The sequence below is a fragment of the Aquila chrysaetos genome, chromosome 1, assembly GCF_900496995.4.
Source record: "Aquila chrysaetos chrysaetos chromosome 1, bAquChr1.4, whole genome shotgun sequence".
Lineage (NCBI taxonomy): Eukaryota > Metazoa > Chordata > Aves > Accipitriformes > Accipitridae > Aquila > Aquila chrysaetos.
The window spans coordinates 71,116,497-71,135,496 of NC_044004.1; the positions used below are offsets into that span (position 1 = coordinate 71,116,497).

The following is a 19,000-nucleotide window of genomic DNA, read 5'->3' on the forward strand; positions in this document are numbered from 1 at the left end:
TGGAAATTAGTTGGGTTTAATACTTCAAGTACTGGGGTAAAGAGTACCTTAAGGCCAAGGTTATTCCAGTCACTTATGTCCAGCAGGAGGCTTTGGTGAAGTGAGACAGACAGCTCTACATGTCTCTTGCCCTTCACTCCATGTTCCCACTGCTTATCATGTGCCTGCAATGATGTTCAGGAGAGCTGGCTGAGGAGCGGTTCAGCTGAAATCTTACCTGTTTTAGGGGACAGCGAGTTCAAATTGGGGAGCACTCTGGTGCAGTCCATTGTGCAACTACATGAACATTACTGCTGACATGGGGAAAGGAAGTGGAGAGCACATGTGAAGTGGCCAGGTAACACTCACCTGAGAAACAGGTCTAATATGTTGATGTATGGGCATATGGGCATTTATGTTCAAGAGAGACAGAGCAGTCATCTTAGAAAATTTTCTATCGGCAATGAAGCTTTCCACACCAGAATTGTTCTAATGAATAATTTCTGTTTTCTGCAGAAAGATGAGCCTTTTGTTGAACAAACAATACTAGGCAACTTTCTGTAAAGTCTCTCTGAAACATTTTGCATGCACAAGCATACATGTGTTATCAGTCAATATGTATAATAGAGATGCAGAATATTCTTAAGTCATGAGCAGTTTTGCAGAAGCCTACAGTTTTTCTATGTTTTCCTGAACTTAATAAAAATTAACAGCTTCTTTGGATGGCACTAGCCACTGCAACATCTCAGTTTTTGCTCACTGTCAATGACTTGATGTGGCCATTAAGTTCTGCGGGATGGTTCATGGCACCTGATGGAAATTTTATCAGTCTTATAGGACTTCTGAGTAACTTTTCCAGAGTTCTTTCAATCTTCTGCATTATTACACTTTACTAGGGTTCAGTGTAGGGTTCAGAGGCCCTAGTACCAACTTACTGCATTGGTGCCAATTGCAGTTTTAACTTCCTTTGGGTGGGACTGCATGTGTGTAACCCTTCCATGGCCTCGGCTTTAGAGTTTGCAGCGGCAGCAGCATGACTACGTGAGCGTAGATCCAGCAGTGCTGGCTTCCTCACTGGCTGAAATTTTTCATGAGAAAGAGGCTCATCGCTGAAAAGGCTATTGTGGGTGCACGCCACTTAAGGCCACATCAGTTCCTGGGCCAGCGCTTGCTGTGAAGACACATGTGTGACCTTTGTTACTGGAACATGAACATCACGTCTTGTGAATTGTAGAGAAGGGAAGGTACATGTTGGGAGAGAGGAGGAAGAAAGGAGCCTTAAGCAGTTTTTCTTCCTTTGCTTCAGCTGCCAGGCTCTGAGGAAGAGAAGGCCTTTCTTCATTCTTTCAACCTCTCTTTTAATTTATTTGCTGTCAGCCCTAGCAGAATAATCCTGCGGAACAGTTAAAAATCATATATTTTATATTGCAGCTGTGATCTTCATGAGAATAGAGATCAGAGGGACAGAGCAAGCTAGTACAGGGACCACCTTTAAATGCACAGGGTTTTCATTTCTTACAGTGGTGTGGATGTGTGAATGCTGTCTCAAAAGGGAGCAGTGCAGCCAGCATTACCCTGTATGCAGGAGGGGGAGGGAGGAGAGACAGAGATGCAGATCATTAGTCATTTATCTGCTCAGTGAGCTTCTTCCTCTGCTAGGGCAGGCAGCTACTACTGGCCGGGGAAAAGTCCCAGGGCCCTGTCATTAGTGGTAGCAATCCCGGCAGGTCCACAGACAGCCCTCTTGCAGCCTTGCATACGCTCAGCCACGGGACTCCCAGCCGCCCACCACCACTCACTTGGCTCCCAGGTCCACAGCTCTCTTCAGCATCTCTCCAGCATGCCCGGGCTCCTCCGGTCCCCTGTGCTTCCTCCTCCTCCAGCGTCTTGGGTTGTGCGTCTGCCTTCACCGGGCTGGCTGCACCACTGAGGCTTGCCTCCAGTCTGCTTGCTTCAGCCATGTCCGAGCGCCTCTGTAACTCTGAAAGCATTTTTAGGTTTGTATTTTACTTGGGTTTTCCTTCCCAGAAGTAATGGCTGTTCAGTTTGGGTTTATGACTGCTGATTTTTTAATTTTTTTTCTAAAGTCATCTGTTGTCAGGTGTCTGGGTCCATCATATAAACCAGGCATCTTCCAAGGGAAAAAAAAAAAAGTTTAATAAAGGTAGAGAAGATATTGGTTGACTTTGTCCAAAGTGTTACAGTTGAAACCATAGGAAATTAAAGCGATGCAGAGTTTTGCATAGAACTTCTTGGCGTGTAACTGAAATGAATATGGTCTATCAGGATGTGTTTGCATCCTCCCAGCCACCACCACCTTTTAAACCAAGACAAGATGGGACAGGAAAGAGAAGGACATTTTTAACATGTTTTTAACATGCCTGCTGTTAAGCATTGAAATTTGTATCTTAGCACCCACGTAAAAGGCTGGATGTTTGTATGATACATGTAAATGAGCAATAAACGGTGACATTAAAGACACTTTATGTGCCTACAAATAGCTTTGGGCTTGAGTCTAGTAACAAAATAGAGCTCCTTTTATCTCAGGCTCATTCAAGGCCCGCGTGGTAAAGCCATGTTGGCAACGGCATGTCAGTCTGTAACATTTACTTGGCCTGCTAGTATTGTGTGAGAGGGGCTAAAATGCATCTATATTGGCACTAAAGTGGGATAATCAATCGAATTAAGGCAGTTCACTGGAAACAGCATTTTTTCCCTAGTCTGCACAGTCCCAGGGGAGTTTTTCTGAAGTTCAGTGTCTGACACTATGCTCTCGAAATGGAGGCAGCACGATCCCGTCTTATTTTTGCTCCTTTTCTGAGCACGCAATGAAAGTAGGTTAAATTTGGCCATGCAGGCCGGCCAAGTGAACTGGCTGCAAATAAAGTCGGGCGGCGGGGGGCCATCTTCGCCGAGCGGCGCTGGGCTGGAAGGTGGCAGAAGGGGCTGGAAGGTGGCAGAAGGGGCTGGAAGGTGGCAGAAGGGTGCCTGTGGGGGCACCTGCAGGTTCACGGCCAGCTGAAACAGCAGCCTCGGAGAGTCGCGGGGCACGCTGCCGCTGGCATGTCGCGTCAGTCCGGGGCGTTGCTCTGGGCCATGCTGTTAAAGCCGGAGCGTACTTGTAGTCGTGCCAGCCAGGAAGTCCTTTTCCGGGGTTTGCATCTCCGTTTGAGGAAATGCTCCATAAGCTGCATTTTTAAAATAGCGCTTGGCTGGTGCCTGCGTTAGCTCTGCTGGCAGATGCTCTTGTGTGAGTGTGCAGATCTGGTTATAGGGAATCTATTACGTGCTGTATTTAGGCGGTAGCTTCGCTGCCTGCATTCTCTTTTCTGTGCCTCTAGCAATGGAGAGACTATGCTTGTTTTGTGCTTGAATCCTCTTTAAAGTCTTTATTGTCTGAAGAAGCCGGATAAACAATCTTTTGATGGTAGTTAACCACTGAAGCAGATTTGTATTTTGTCTAATTCTGTTTAGGTAGCAGGATAGGTACTTGGATGACAGGAGTGTAGAAATCCCTAAATTGAACAGGTGGATTTTCCTTTTTTAAATGAAAAACTGCATTTCAGATTCTAAAAGCATGCAGGCCTTTGGAATTTGACTACACCTAGGTTACAGTTGATATTAATGTGCATAACTGAGGGCAGAGGAAAGTCACAGGTCTCTGAAGCAGTAATTTACTGTGCTTCAGCTCTGAAAGAGTTTTGTCTGTCTATAAACAGGAAGGCACAGAAAGCTGAGGAACCTTTCAGAAATATTTTTGTTCTACAGCATGACCAGGAAAGAAATTCCATCGTTAGGACAGATTTTGCTGGAAATGACAAATTCATTTATGTAAATCGTGAGCTCACCTTTTAAAGTTCCTGTTGAACAGTGTTGTACAGTGATCCCCGTCAATTCCAAATGCAGCCAGAAAATAGAGAAGCGAGAACACAGCCTCTTGTTTTTCTTTGATAGCGGTTCCCTTTTTCTTTTTTCATTTATTTCCAGCAGAAGAGCAGATAAAATCAGGGTGTACTAAGAAATGTTCATGGGCTGACTGATACTATCCCATTATATGTCCTTGGAATAAGCTTGCTCTTCCTAAACAGGAAACATCAGTAGATTTAGTTGAGATTCACACCAGTATGGCTGAGACAGAAACTTGGACCTTCATTGTTACGCAAAAAGGCAATTCTATATGAATATGAACAAATGCATTTAAATACCTGTTATATATTCCTGACATTTAGACCACCAAAACTACTATGGAAGATAATACCACTGCCAGAATATTTATTTGGCAGCCTTTTAGTAGGACACTTATAATGAAAAATCTATTTATTTCACTTGTCCATCAAAATATGACTTTGCCTTGAGAGTGGATGAGTAAAATTTTGCAACTCTGCATTAAAGTAATGCAATTCCCGACACAGCCCCAGCATCAGTCAGTTCCTGTCTTAATGTAACTCGTGCTGGGGGAGGTGTCTTGTTTATGCTTCGGTTTATTGCTTTTCGCTGGTGTGAGTAGCAAAAAGACACCCGCAATATCATGATTTACATAGTATTGCTCGTGTTAATCCCGCTACTTTGCCAGCTATTTTTCACGCACCTCTTCACCTCCCACCCCTTGAACTGCAACTTTCGTTGCTGTGAGTCCCACTGGAGTCTAGCGTAAGGAGCAGGTGTGGCTGGCAGTGCAGTGCAGATGTGCTCCCGGAGCTTGGTGTAACTGCCCGGGATAAACCTAAGGGAGGAGGGGACGGCTGCTCTGTGTGTGCACATGCAAGCGAGAGAGCGAGGCGGTGGGAGGGAGGAGAAGAGAGGGCGCACATGATTTTCCGGCGTGTAAATCCCTGAGAACAATGAGCACTATGGTCTGCTCTCACTCCCAGCACAAAGGGGAGAAAAATACAGTGACTGCGGTCGCACAGGGCAGAATATTGTCAAGCTAGAGGAGTGGAGCTTGCTCTTCATGCCACCGCCTGTGCCCAGAGTTAACAGAAGCTTCTGTCCCTGCAGCGCGGTCTTGGGTTTCAAAGAGAATTTGGGATGCGCTGGCCGGCAGCATCGCCCCTCCTTCTCCTCAGAGAACCTGCACAAAACCTTTCAGACTTCCCTTTGGACTATAGTTGTACCGTTGCTTCTGAAACGCCCTCAGCGTGCACGGGGAGGGCTGCGCTCCAGGCAGCTTGGGTGCTCGTGATGAGGCAAACGTCACACAAAGGGACAGGAGATGAGTTTCCCTTCCTTGTACATGCTCGGGCACTGAAGGCAGAGAGCCTAAGTCTGTTATCCTTTTTACAGGGCTACTTGCCTTTCTGCCCACAAGGAGGATAAGCTAGCTTCTTTCCACAGAGATTTGCATTTTGACTGCTATCTTTCTGGAATCCTTTATGAAATGAAGGGGGGGTGTTGGTTGACTGTAAAACGCAAGCTAGGAGGGCAGGCCTGCAATGTGCTCAGCTTGGCCGCAGTAGCCCTGACTGCTGGAGAATGGGCACTGTGAACCCCAGATTCTGGCTGTGCTGGGCACTTTGCAGGATGAGACCCTCCTGCGTTATTGTGATCAACATGGGCCTGAAAGTGCTGAAGTGCGTCAGAGGGGAACTGGTGAACTATGGCAATGAGTAATTGGGCAAAGGATAGAAAGGATTTGTGGTGGGAAGCGATCAGTAACATTAAAAGCAAACAAACAAGCAAGTATCGTAGTGTTTTGGTTCGCCTTGTGTTATGAGAAATTCCTTAGGCCAAGCAGCTCCATTTATACATTCTTGTTGTTAATTGCACAAACCACGAGACTGTAATTTAAAAAACAAAAACAAAACAGAAAGCCACTGGGGGGTTCCTTTACTTCTCTGGAAAGAGGAGTCAATTCTAAACTTTTGTTCCTTTGCAACAATGTGTAGGGGCTTTGCAGTGGTTGCCTGAATGTTAAATTATGGCACTTGTTTTACTCTTTATGTCTGTGTCTTGCATGATGCAGTTTGTACCAGCGACATCTGAATGCTTTGGCTTACTTTGAAAGACTAGGAGAGTTAAGGGTCTTTCATGAAATAAAAGAAAATCCCCAAAATAGCCTTCTGTAATTTCTGAATTGTATTCTTAGCGGCATTAGCATATAGCTGGAGTTAATTCATTTGCATTAGCAAAAAAGTCAAAGTGAGAGCAGAATTAGGCCTGTTTGAAAATCAAGCCCGAATCATATCTGATGCAACTCAATCTCAGCTTTGAATGGGAAGCCTGTCACGTTGCTTGTGAACCCAGAGACATGGATGTTTCAGACTCATCCCGAACAGTAGCTGTGCGACATACCGAAGGAGGGGGTTGTCCTCAGCGTTGGACCGGGGCCCCTGGTTTTCCAGCCACCCCAGCACTGGCCAGAACCAGGGCGCAGGATTTGCCGAGGTGATCCAGCTAAGTCTGTGCTGTACAGTGGCTTGGGGCAGACACCCGTCCCCCCTGCCCTGCCACCGCGCTGCACAGAGGCATCAGCCCCACAGGCCCTGCCAGCCAGCATCACCATCCGTAGAGCCCACGCTGAGTTGGGATCTCCTATTTCCAGAGCTACTCTGGTTCCCTCCAGGCTCAGGTGTTGCTTGCCTGTTGCCCCATGTAGGCATAGTTTTAGATGTTTGAAGACGTAGGTTTGTGTCTTCAGGGGGATGAGGGGGTGATCAACAGCACGCTGGGATCCAGGCACCTAACTCCTATGGATTTCAGAAGGAGCCTGGTGCTCAGCTTGCATAGGTGCTTTGGAAGTCCTGAGAAATGATATAGTGAGGTCTCCAAGGAGGAATTTTTTTCCCCTACCTGGTTATCACAGTTGTCTTTTGGCTGAAGCAGGAGGACTGATAACCCATGCAAACTCGTAGCAAAACTATAAATCTCTTTAGCTATGAACATGTATTATTTTTTGAAATCTTTGAGATCCTTGTCTCAACAAGGCATTGAGCATTATTTTTAAACATACTGCCCCTTAAATACATTTTCCGTTAAATGACTGGGTCCTCGTTTTCTTCCATTTAAGAAAAAAATAAGAAAAAGGGAGATAGACACATTTCTGGGACCTTTCTTAAAGCATGTATTATTTGACATACTTTTTATCATGTCAGTCCTGACCTGAGTTCTCTCTAAACTTCATAGTTATAATCTTTTAAATCCTTTCTCGGATGGGAACTTCACCATGGCTGTAATAAGTTTTGTTCTCCTGTATCCTTTTTGAAATGAGGTAGAAAGTACTTGAGCTTGAGTGTGCATGAAGACTTTGCAGATGGCTTTACTTTTTTTTTTTCTTTCCTTGCATTAACACATTCTCCCACCCCATTGTCTTGTTTCTTTGCCACTTCTTTGTCCTTCTGTACAGAGCAGGTGTTTTCACTCAACTGCCTACAGCGATGCCGAAGAATTTTCCAGAGCAGTTGGAGTTAAGATAACATCCATCAGCGTGTATGAGGCAACTGCTGCTTTTTATGTGCATTACCTTGCATTTGTCTACACTAAATTTCAGCTGATCAGGGAATATTTCCTCAACATCTCTGGAAATTATATAGTTATTGACTGAGGAGGAGAGAGAGGATAGAAATTAAATGGTCACAACATTTGCTGAATATTTACTAGCGGAGAGGGAGGGCTTCTTTGAAATGAGACCAGTTTCTCACAATCTCATTTCTCTGCGCTGTTCTCTCTCCCTCCCACCCTGGATTAGGAAAGGCATGAAAGAAATTTCCTTTGGTTCTCTTCATTTTGGGAAGACAGGGCAGCATGAAGTTGGTGTGGCAGGAGCTGTGTGTGGGGACTGTTTCAGGGCTTCTGTTTACTCGGGGATGGGAAGGTGGGTCTGGGCGCCCCCACTCAGGGATGGGGTGGGGAAAGCAGAGGGAGCTGGTGGCACACATCTGCCCCAAAAGTTGTGAGACCTTTAAGGGCAGAGCTCACAGCAGGCTTTTCAGCGTGCAAGAAAGCTTCCAGGGTTAGGAGGCTGCCTTGTGTTCCTCATGCTTATGGATTGATTTCTCACCAAGACAAGATTTTGGGAAATCTTTTCTTCCTTGAAAGAAAAGCAGATAAAAATGATACACAAGTTCTTAGTTGTAATGCGAAAAAATATATTGTTCCCTTCTGCAGACATGTGCTTGCCTTATGTTAGGAGAGCCACTGCACTATCACTCGATATAAAAACGGTCAGTGCAGGGGCACCCATCTGGGGCAGAGGCTGTATTTGCTACCAGTGTGGACTTTCTGAATCACGTTAAATAAAGAGTAGGGGAATTGTAACCCCCATTGGGTTTGGTTGCCTCTAGTTGTGAACACCCAGTTTTGAAAGTCTTAACCTGATTTTTACAAATAGAAGAGCACTACCCAGAAAATTCAATTCCATTTTTAATTGTTCTAGCCAAAATTCAGAACTGTTTTCCTTCCCAAGCATCAGGAGCTTCACCATTGTAACTACTGTTTCCTCTCTATACCATCGTTGAAATATTGACCAGGAAACTCTAGGGCACGTGAAAGTTCATTTTCTAAGAAGATTTACACATAGCCTTGTTGAAACTTCATTGATATTGTGGGTTGATATAAGTAAGTACATATGTATTTAGGATATGTGTCTGTAAACTTTCTAGGCAGTCTGTAGCAAATGAAAACAGAATGTTTCAAATGTGTTTCTATCTTTAAAGACCAAACACACCAGCTGAGCCATCTACAGCTCCCGTTTCCATCCAAGCCCCGAACTCTGCATGCTAAAGTTGTTGGAGTGAACTGGTTTTGAGCACCACCTTTAGCTGAAGATTTGGCATATGAAGTATAATTTATGTTGTGTGGGCTACTTTTAAGCAAAACACAAAGCATTCTTCAAAGAAAGTTTCTCTTATTTCGTACCGGCTGTTCTTGTGTTTGATATGACACCAGAAGGTAGTAAAGCACACTTTGAAAAGCATCTTTCTCTCTTGAATGTGCAGTTTTGTTCATGCTCATGCTTCTCCCTGCACACCCATCTGCTTTGGGGCTTGTAAATGGCACACATCACTTCACAGGCAAGTAGCAACCATGGAAAAGTGCCCGTGGCTGCTGGTGAGATCAGGACTACGTGTGAAGAGAGGAACGTTGAGCTTGGCCTCTCTCCATGGAGAAGACCAGTTTGTCAGAGACCCACGGATTTCAGCTGTGGCCTTGACTCTGACACTGAGCTTCTGAGGCTTTATGGGAAATGTAAACACCTTTAATATCCTTGTGTTTGTTTGCCAGAGCACCTGCTACCTCACCGTTTCACTGTGGCATATACTGGGCTGAGTGAGCTTTGGAAAGCGTAGTTGTGATGGAAATGGTGCAGTGCAGTGTTTTCAATAAGTACCTGGTCTGCTTTTCCTTTTTCCCTTCTGGTTTAACATTTCTCCCCTTTCCCCCCTTTTCTTCTCCAAGAGCACCCCCTCTCTCTTATGATGTGCTACTGTGTTGTTTTGTTATCTTTCTAAAATGCTCTCTGAGCATATACGTCCAGGGACCTCTCTGCATGGTATTAAAATAGTTGGCTGCTTGTAAGGTTATACCATCAAAGTTCCTGCCTATGGCCTGTTGCAAAATGGGTGTTGAGAATGCAGTATCTTTTCATCAGGGAAAGATGAAACATGTTCATTGCTAGATTACTATTTAAAGAGAAATCACTCAGGTTCTATAATTGGGAATACCCAAATTGTGGGCGGAGTTCCTCCTCCTGGGGTCCTTTTGCAACTTTGATATACAGACTTTGTCAAAAGGTTTTGAAGGCAGAAAGCCTGCCAGGAAGAATAGTAGCAGAAAGGGGGGGAAGATCAAGATATCAAAGGGGATGGTACTGACGGAGGAGAAGTCTGCAGTGATGAGGCTCCCATGGATCTTTTCCTTTCTCCTTCCCAGGATTCAAGAGCTCTCTCCCCCCAGTAGAAATCCAAAGGGGAAGCAGTGGGCATTAATACTTCCTGCTCATCAAGATGTGAGCAGCCCACCAGAGCCCAGGGAGGTGTAATTTACTTCTTTTCTTGCTGGCTTCAGTGAACTTGGCTCACCATGGGTCCCTCTCTTGCTCTTGTAAAATACATCTGAATTTGGTAGCAGTATAAACGTGATGAATTTCTGGTCTGTGTTGAAGGGCACAGAGTGGTGCTGTCTTGCTCTTGGGCTTGCTCAGATATACGTTTCATGTATCACTTACCTACCACGCAGGGTGGTTATAAGGATTAATTAGTTAATGTTTATACAGCACTTTGAAGATGTAATGCACTATTAGGCTCTAGTCTCTGCTTGATGCATGAGTAGAACACCCATTAATGCTAATGGAGGTTGCATGCATTTCTCAAGCAGGGAATACATAAATGCTAAATATAATTGTAATTATTATTGTATTTCACAATATTACTTGATCAGGCTTTTGTAATTTAGCTTAATTTTTTAATATATAACTTGCAGAAATTAAAAATGTTCTTAATTTTGAATCTTGCTTTCAAGAACAAACTCCTTCAGCCTGAAATAAGCAATCGTCCTTCATTCCTTATGTTTCATTGTTTTCTTCTCCTCTTTGTATCTTGTGTATCGTCTGACCAGAAGTAGATTTCTGTGTTCTGCAATTGGCAGAGGTATCTTGCTAGCTAAGGAAGCAAACTCACAACACCTAGCACAAATAGTATTTGATTACTGCTAATTACAGTGCTGTCACATAGATGGGGGAAAGAACGACGGCTGGCTTTGTCAAATAGCAATGAAATAACCTGCTGTCTGTCTACTGACTTAATGGCTTTAATTGCCAGCGCATAATCAAGATCTGGTGAATTTGTTTGAACATATCAGCAGGCACCAAATATTTCAATTAAGATCAAGTTGTATAACTAGTGTTGCTCTAGCTAGAACAGAATTCTGGTAAATTCAGATTTTTGAGGCTCACGAAAGGGTACCTGTTGGCAAGAGCCAGCAAGCAAACTGACAGCTGGTTTGGTTTTTTTGTTGGCTTTTTTTTTTTTTTTCTTTTCTCCCCAGACTGTGGGTAACCTTCTCCTCCTCTGATGCTACTGGACCCTTTTAGGTGGTTCCCTTTCATTTTCTTTCAGTCTGGTTTCTTTCTCAGGATGATGTCTGCCAGCAGAGTCCATGCACTGTGGGCTTTCTACTGTGAACCCTTCCTCCCAGTCCACCCCAGGCACAAGGTTTGAGTGAGGACTGGGCTGTGCTGTGCCACTGAGACAACTGCTTTGTCCCAGAGGAACATCTGTCCCAAGCTCCAGAAGGAGGCTCGCTGCAGCAGCATGAAGTGCAAGCCAATCTAATTGTCCTCCCAGAAAAGCTGTGGCCTAGCACACCAAAGGTGGTCTTTTTCTTCCGTGTAAATGATACACCTTTTTTTTTCTTTTTTTTCTTTTGTCCCTCATCCTCTTGCGGGAACAGTCTTTTTCAAGAAATCAGTCCCTTTCTATAGCCAGTGGATGTTACAAGAGTTTGGGATGAATGCTTGAATTATGTTCAGCTTTGAGAGCTGAATTTGTCCCAAACTATCTGAAGCCACTTTATTTAATTCAAAGCCTCAATCAAAGATTTTTGCTCTGTCTTTGAAGGATGCTTCCTTCAGGGATTCACGCCCATTCAACCAGATCATTAGCAGCTTCTTAGACACAGAAGAACAGGTCCTTGTGATAAAATCTGCAAGGCCATGACCTGGACTTGCCTTTGCTCTTTCATTAACCGTTGAAATGGGAATCTTGCACTTCTCTGAGGCTGCTTTGAGCACTGCATCCTGTAGACTACCATTCCCTGTCCTGTTCATATTTAATCATGACATCTGAAGGGACCCACCTGTACAAGGTTATGCCTATTTACCTCATCAGTTTTCATTTAGCTGCTATCTGAATTTTCTGTTTCCTTTGTGTGGTTCTATGGCTTGTTCCATGGCACGCATTAGTCCGGATTGGTGGATGGATGTTCTTGGCACTAAGGACTCTATATCACTTAAATTGATCTTCTTAGCTTTGGTGGTTATAATTCTGGCTTTGACACCAGAAGTGACCTATGCTTGTCCGTATGTTATTATCTTATCTATGATCCTCTCTTAGCTTCATCCACATACTGTTCAGTGCAGCTTTGCTTGAGCCCAAGACATAGCTATGACCTATCTTCTCCCTGCCCTCATGAGTCCTGTAATTTTAGGGATCATGCTCAGCAGGCATGAGCTTGAAAGCTGGCATGCAGAAAATCGCAAGTTCTGTCTGTTTGTTCTGAAGGACCTTTAGAAAGTTGTAACCGCCCCCTGCTTAGTTCTGGCAAAGCTGGAGTCATTCGTGCGTGTGTTTAGTGGGAGCTGTCAGCACTCTACAACTCGATAGATCAGACCTGGAGTCTGAGAGCTAAAAACAACCCCAAAATGCAGAGATGATGTATGATAGACAGATTTACATTTGCAGAAGGGCAGAAAATTAAGCCAGAATTTTCTTCCTCCATTTTTTTTTTTTTTTTTTTTTCTTTTTAAGTCGAAGAGGAGAAGCCTAGACCACTAAACACTCTGGTACCAGTTCTGCTTCTTTTGGATGTGTATGTGTACATGTTTCAATGAGTTTTCAGTCTTCTAATGGATTCTATGTATGGATGTTTTAAAGATACAGATAAACTGATATTGTAATAATAGGGTAAGGCAGAGATGCTGGGCAAGGTCACTGGGCTTGCATATTGATGAAGCCAAGGAATGGGAGGAATGAGGAGGGCTTGTGAGAGTACATTCTTTGTGCTTGCTACCTCTGAATCTAAATTTAGCTGAATTCAGGAAACCTGAATCGCAAAGGAACCTTGCACCTTTTTGGTTTTTTTGGTTTGTTTTTTTTTTTAATCAGATTTTCCTTAAAATTCTTTTTTTCTTTTTTTTTCTTTCCCAGCTACTCGATTTTATTGTTCAACTGAAATAACTTAGGTATCAGTCACACAGTTCTATTACTCTCCATGGTATCACACAGAACTAAATTACATACTGTGGTTATAGACCTTCCATCTCTACCAATGCAGAAGATGCTGGGACAGCAGGTGCCAAACCATTGCACGTAAAAGCCACCACTTTGATGGACAGGGAACAGTCAGTATTCCTTATTTCTTAAGGGGAAAAATAACAGAAGAAAATGGAGGGTTTACAGTTTGTTCTTTTGCTAGTGTGTGTTCCATTTTCTTAGTTCTGTCACATACAGGTAGCCCAATAAGAACTTCCATGTTATGAAGCCTATGTCCATTCTCTACTAGGTAAATATCCACCCTTTGGAGCATGCTGTTTCTGTTGGTTTTCCATTTCACTGGTTGACTGTAGGCATTGGTGTGCTTAAAAATACAGGCCAGATGCTTGGAAAGGGTAAATCAGCATAGCAAAGCAGCTGCTTCCACTTATGCCACCTGAGGACCCCCTTTTATCTTTTTTTTATCTACCCTTTGTGTATTTTGTAGCTCCAAGCAAACTTTGCTAATACCGTTATTGGCAATTATATCTTCATTAGTTTCTGTCTTGCCTATCATTTTTCCAGCATTCCCATCTTGTTTACTTCTGCTCAAGAGCTGTGAGCTTTGGTAATTTTCCAAGTTGTCATCTCACACTTCCAAAATCACCAGATTTCTTTCATTTGTGAAAGTACAGTCTTTGAAGTGTCTTGTACTTCCTGGCAAGGAGGTTACATCCAGCTTTTTTAAAAACTTAGAACTCCTGTTTCCTTCTAACTATTTTCCCCAGTAAGAATTAGTGCAAGGTGTGTGTCTTTGGGAGCGCTGCTAGGTAGAGGTGTAGTTAAAAGTTCTGCTCTCAGTCTATGTCTTCTTTAATATTAATGAGGTGTAGGGATTGCTCGCATAGCAGATGTGTGAAATCCTGAAGATTTTTACATTGCCTTTTAAATTCAGTCAAAGATAGTACTCCTGAAATGCTTCTACCATAAAGAATTGTTGGGGATGCGTGTGCATCAGTGTTGGGCGAGATGGTGAGAGAGGTAGTAGAGAGCTTGCAACAAGTGATGTTGCACAGAGCAGCGATAGGTGCTACTGAGGTCAGATTCTTCACTGCTCACTCTAGTATTTTGATTATTTTTGTAATTCTCGTTTTATTTTTGCTGATAAAATTCCTTGTTGGATGCCCTTCTGTAGAAAACTTAGTAATTTTCCTATGTAGTTAATATTCAGATACAAAAAAAACTATTACAGTTTAAATGATGAATAGATGCTAATTTATACATATATACTTACACTCAGAATGCCTAATTAATGATCTTCTGTGTCAGTCACGGATATGCAAATGATTATATTTTGCGACTCTTATCATAATTGTGTTGCCCTGTCTGGCTTCAGTTTGGGGGAATGTTTTTACTGCAGTTTAGGAAGGGATATGAAAGAGACTGAGCAACAAAACAACCCACAGTTAGTTAATGTCTTGCCGCTGTAGCTGATGTGGCATTTTGATCATGCTTTTAGTTTTAGAAGTTGAAATAGGAACGGCAGCAGTAAAGAAGGTAACTGCTCTCTAGCTATGCAGATCGATCAAAACCAGGTAGATCCTGGTTGTTTATACATGTGCCACTGGCAGGCGTGCAAAGGAAAACACCTTATGTCCCCTAGATCTCTAGTGAAAGGACCTTAGGTTTAGCATTATGAGCCACTTTTGACAGACTAGACAAAAATGTCCACCTGATTGCAGGGTACGTGACGTGCTTCGCACGTGCTGTATTGGCCTGCACTGACAGGTGCTGGGAGCTCTGTCAAGCAAGTGCCAGGTTGTCCCGGTTCCTGTCCTAGAGCTTTACAAGCTCGTTTTCTTCGTGGTGGGTGAACTCGGTTCCCGTGAAGAAGACCAGCATCAGCTTCTTTTGTTGGGCAGAGGCAAACTTCAGATTCCGTAAAGAAAGGCGGGTATTTGCATTGTGTCTGAGATATCAAAGGTAAGAGGTTCCTCCAGAGGCACGTTTGGAGCACGAACCAAGTTAGAGGATCCAAGTAGCTCTCTGGAGAGCTCGCCTATCCCTGCCCACTATACAGGGAGCTATATTCACTATACTTTGCCGCACCAGTGCTTAAAGTTAAGTGGTATTGGGAGCTCATCGTGAAGCCATAACTTCTCACCTTTCCTTCTCTTTAAAAAATGTCTGCATCCGTAGCAAGGTAAAAGATGCACAATGTGTTTTATTAGGGTTTGTGGGTACACTTTGCTAACATAAATAATTCTACCTTCCATAATTACAGAGAACATTAATAAAAATTCTAATTTTCAGCTGTGATATGTACTTGCATTGAAGCTGGTCCAAATTTGCAATTCTTGGGATTTGGATAAAGAAAAATGGACAAGGTCAGTTATTTTTATGGCTGTCTTTCTGGTATCTTGGACTGAAAACAGCTGGGGGGGGGGGGGGGAATCCAAACCTGACAAATGTCATGCAACTACTGGCCTTGAAAAAATATATTTTAAAAAATTAATTACTGGAAGCTTGTTTCTAACCCTCGAGCACTTATATCATGGTGCTGCATGGGCCGAGGGTTTCCTGGGGCTGGGGGCAGCGGGGGCTCCCCATGGGGGTCTGTCAGGGCAAGGCCGGGCAGCTGGGCCCATCCCAGCCAGGAACAGGGAAGCCCGAGCCCCGGGCATCGGGCACCTCCCTGGGGATGGACCAAGGCTGGGCCGGGACGTGGGTCCGCGGGTGTCCGGGCAGGGCTGTGGGGACCTAGAGACCGGCCCTGCTTGCGGCATCGCGGGGGTAGGGGCTGACAGCCCCGGGGGCCTGACGTGGGGTCAGATAGGGCTGGTCAGGGCCATCGAAGCCCATTAGTGTCCATCAGGCCCTGAGAATTACTTCTGCATTAGACTTAAAAAAGCCTCTTGTTAATATTTTCGACTGGACATGTAAGGAAATTCTTAAGAAATCAGAAATTCATATTGTGGGGATCTTATTTGGGTTACAAAGAGAAAAGTGCCTGTAGAACAACCTTGAGTTTTCTCCTTCCGAACGTTTTTCTTGCTGGCTATTTTATCAGGTCCCAGCTACGTTTGAAAGGCCTTCCCTTGTCGCCTTTATTCTGTGCTGGAATTAGTTTGCGTTGTTCACCTGAAGCTGTGTGTATGAATGAGCACCCAGTGCCTCCAAGGAGGCCACAGGCTGGTCCAGAGGAGAGTTGGAAGGAGCTGTATAGGCACTGCAGGGGGGGGTGCCACCAGGGCACACTTGTCCCTGCTGACAAGCAGCCGAAAACTGGACTGGATGGGGGGGGAGTGCTTATGGAGCCAGCTGCCCGAGTCCAGTCTACGTGGGGTGGCCACACTTGCCTTGTTTCACTCCGAGTCTGGCATTTGTAAGCAGATGGTGGTGGTTGTGCACAGCCCAGGAAAAGACTTGGGCTGAATGCCGTTCTGGGGAAACTGAGATCTTGCCTCCAGTAAGGAGAGTTCATGGCTCTGCTCTTAGTACAGCTCTTAAATCACCGCTGGGATTTGCAAGGAGTTCACAGCAGCATAACTATCAAATCATGCCTCCAAATTGATCTTGTAGGCTGGGACGTCAGACCCTGGCCAGGGAAGCTATTGATTCTAGACAAACAGCCTCGCAGGACAGGGAGACGGTGTGATCTATACCGTTGTGCTCTTTCCTTGCTCATATGAGTTACGACCATCACGACACAGGCATCCAGCAGCTCCATGACATCAAATGCTTCATCATAGCTGGGTGTGTTGTTCAGCGCTCTGCACAGGGAGGCACACACAGCGGTGAACTTTGGATGTGGAGAACCCAGTCAGTAAACACAGGAGAGAGAGTGAGGGCTCTCTGTGAAAGCACCAGTCTACAGAGGAATGCGCTTCCCTTGTCATCGCCTTCCTTACTCTCTTTTCTTCCACAAAGGGCTGGATCTCTCTTGTAAAAATGCTGACAGTTAAGCGTTCGTTGTCATTATTTATAGATTAAACCAGTAATTGGTTGCACCTCTTTGGACACAAGTTCAGGTGCCAGTGCTTTTTCAGTGCTTGTTATTTGGATGCTGTGTGGTATGTTATGTGCATCTTGGATATAGTGATCCCAGGACTTTTTGTTCTAATGTATATATGCCTATTAGCATTGGAAATACTACCCAAATAAGGAAAATCGGGGAAGTTATTTAATTCTGAGCAAGGTTTTGAAGTATAATCAACAGCTTGTTTTGTAGGTTTTCTTTGAATTTGTGGTACTTAGCATCTGTCACCTGAAATGTAAAAATGGGGAAATACTAAACTTAAGGAGAAATGGAAACTTCTGCTACCTGGCCAGCTTTTCATGTGTATTGTTACAAGTTACTATAGTAAAGCTTTTCCACAGAGATGGGCTTTTTCCAGTGGACTGGTAAGAAAATCTTCATTGCGTTCTTTCCATTTTCTGAAAAACAGCTCTTCATCAGCTTGGGAGTTACAGGAAATAAAGACCCGTGTGGCTTTGTTCTGCTTGTTCCAGCTGCTTATTCTAGACAGAAGGGCAACCCAGAGAGGAGGGCTTGACAAGTTTTGCTTGTAAAACTAAGAGCAAGCTTTTGTTACATAATCTCAGGTTAAGAGGTGCTTTTTATGCCTGTCCTGGTTCATTAGTAATTTTGCTTTTGCACAGAGAGTTTTAAAATTCAGGTATAGATATTTAAAATCTGCATGTATTAGTTTACATTCCTGTACCTCAAAGGCATGGCAAGCTGGGGACCTAAACTTTGTGGTGATGTTTCTAAAGTCTCTATTAATCATTCCTGGGATGTTTTCAGGCACTGCATTGTTCATCTAGCTTTCAACTGCTGCTCAGAAATAAGCAAATACAAACCAAAAATTGCTTTTGGAGTTAAACTGCAGAGGAGAAGTCCATGAAGCTGCTGGAAAAACAACCCAGCCACCCTGAATGAGCCAATAGCGGGGAAAGAAATATAAGACTTGTAGTGTGAAAGACGCTTTCCTTCGCTCTTTGCATGCGTCAGCCACAAAAATAGCAACATCGGGAACAAAGCTCTATTGGTTAATGAAAGAGGAGGAAAAAGGTGAGGCTGATCCAAGTTGTGCTAATCACGTTCTTTCCCGTGATAGCTGGGTTACCTTGGTAGTTATTGCTGCAGAAGTGCAAAGTTTGAGTCTGCACCTCCTGACATTTCTACTTCTGTTTCTTCTCTTTGCCTGCTTGCATTGGCTTTGTGGTCACTTTTAGCCATGTCAGCACATTGAAAATTGCTGACAGTAAACACCGAAGGCATGCATGCATGCTACTGAAAAAAAACCACAAGGAAAACAGCCTTGGGTAAATGGTGGATTTGCTCACTGTTACATGTTCACAGCTTCCAGGCACAGTCTGGAGCCTCTCACAAAACACAGGGTTTGGAATTTTGTTTTTGAAGGGAATTGATACAGGCTATGACACTGCGCACTTTTCCATATGAGTTTTGGTGTGTGCAGTAGGAGAGAGGTTCATTGTGCGTCATACTGTACAGAACAGGAGAAATGCTAAGACTTCCAAGCAGAGCAGCAGCCACAGGCATGCAGGGTCCTGGGGTTTGAGTCGGGTAATTCGGCCGTCCCTGGGACAGCCTGGGGATCAAAGAGGGACTCACAGGTCCAATGTTCTGTGTCATCGTTGCCATGCCCACCTTCAGGAAGGTGAATGGTGTAGAAACTGCACAGCGTGCTGATCAGTATTAAATACTGTGTGCTGCAGCAGGCTTGCATTTTACACTGATCAAATGCTGGGCAGGAGAGGGCGGAAAAAGGTACAGTGTTGGGCTCATCTGTGCAGCACAGGCTGCGGAACAAGGCTTCTCTTCTAACTAAGTACGCGAGTGTATTGGCACTTGCTAGTATCACCAGGGTATCCCCATGTTCCTGCCACTTTCCTGCAGGTTCAGCGTGGCCTGGTTAGCCGGCAGGCATGGAGCTGAGGAGCTGGATTCTGCTTCTACCAAACTTACCTAGGTGCTGCACCAGTCAATGAAATTGGATACAACCCCTCAGAGCCCAGCTTTGAGCTTCGTGTTGCCAGCGGCTGGGCTCAGTTTACAGAGTGCAGGGAGGGGGTAGGCTGGACTCAATCAA

The 19,000-nt window shown here is 44.3% G+C and overlaps 1 protein-coding gene across 4 annotated transcripts in view; it reads left to right on the top strand.

The window, feature by feature from the left end:
- The window catches only part of MAML3 (mastermind like transcriptional coactivator 3), a 326,972-nt gene that overhangs the window by 183,076 nt on the left and 124,896 nt on the right, over nt 1–19,000 (top strand). Inside the window, exon 1 of one of the 4 annotated variants that reach the window (XM_030012811.2) lies at nt 11,077–11,284. The exons of the other annotated variants lie outside the window; for them this stretch is intronic. The gene's annotated coding sequence lies outside the window, so the exon portion shown is untranslated. Of the gene's footprint in view, nt 1–11,076; nt 11,285–19,000 lie in introns of those variants that run through there. 4 annotated transcript variants of the gene reach the window in all.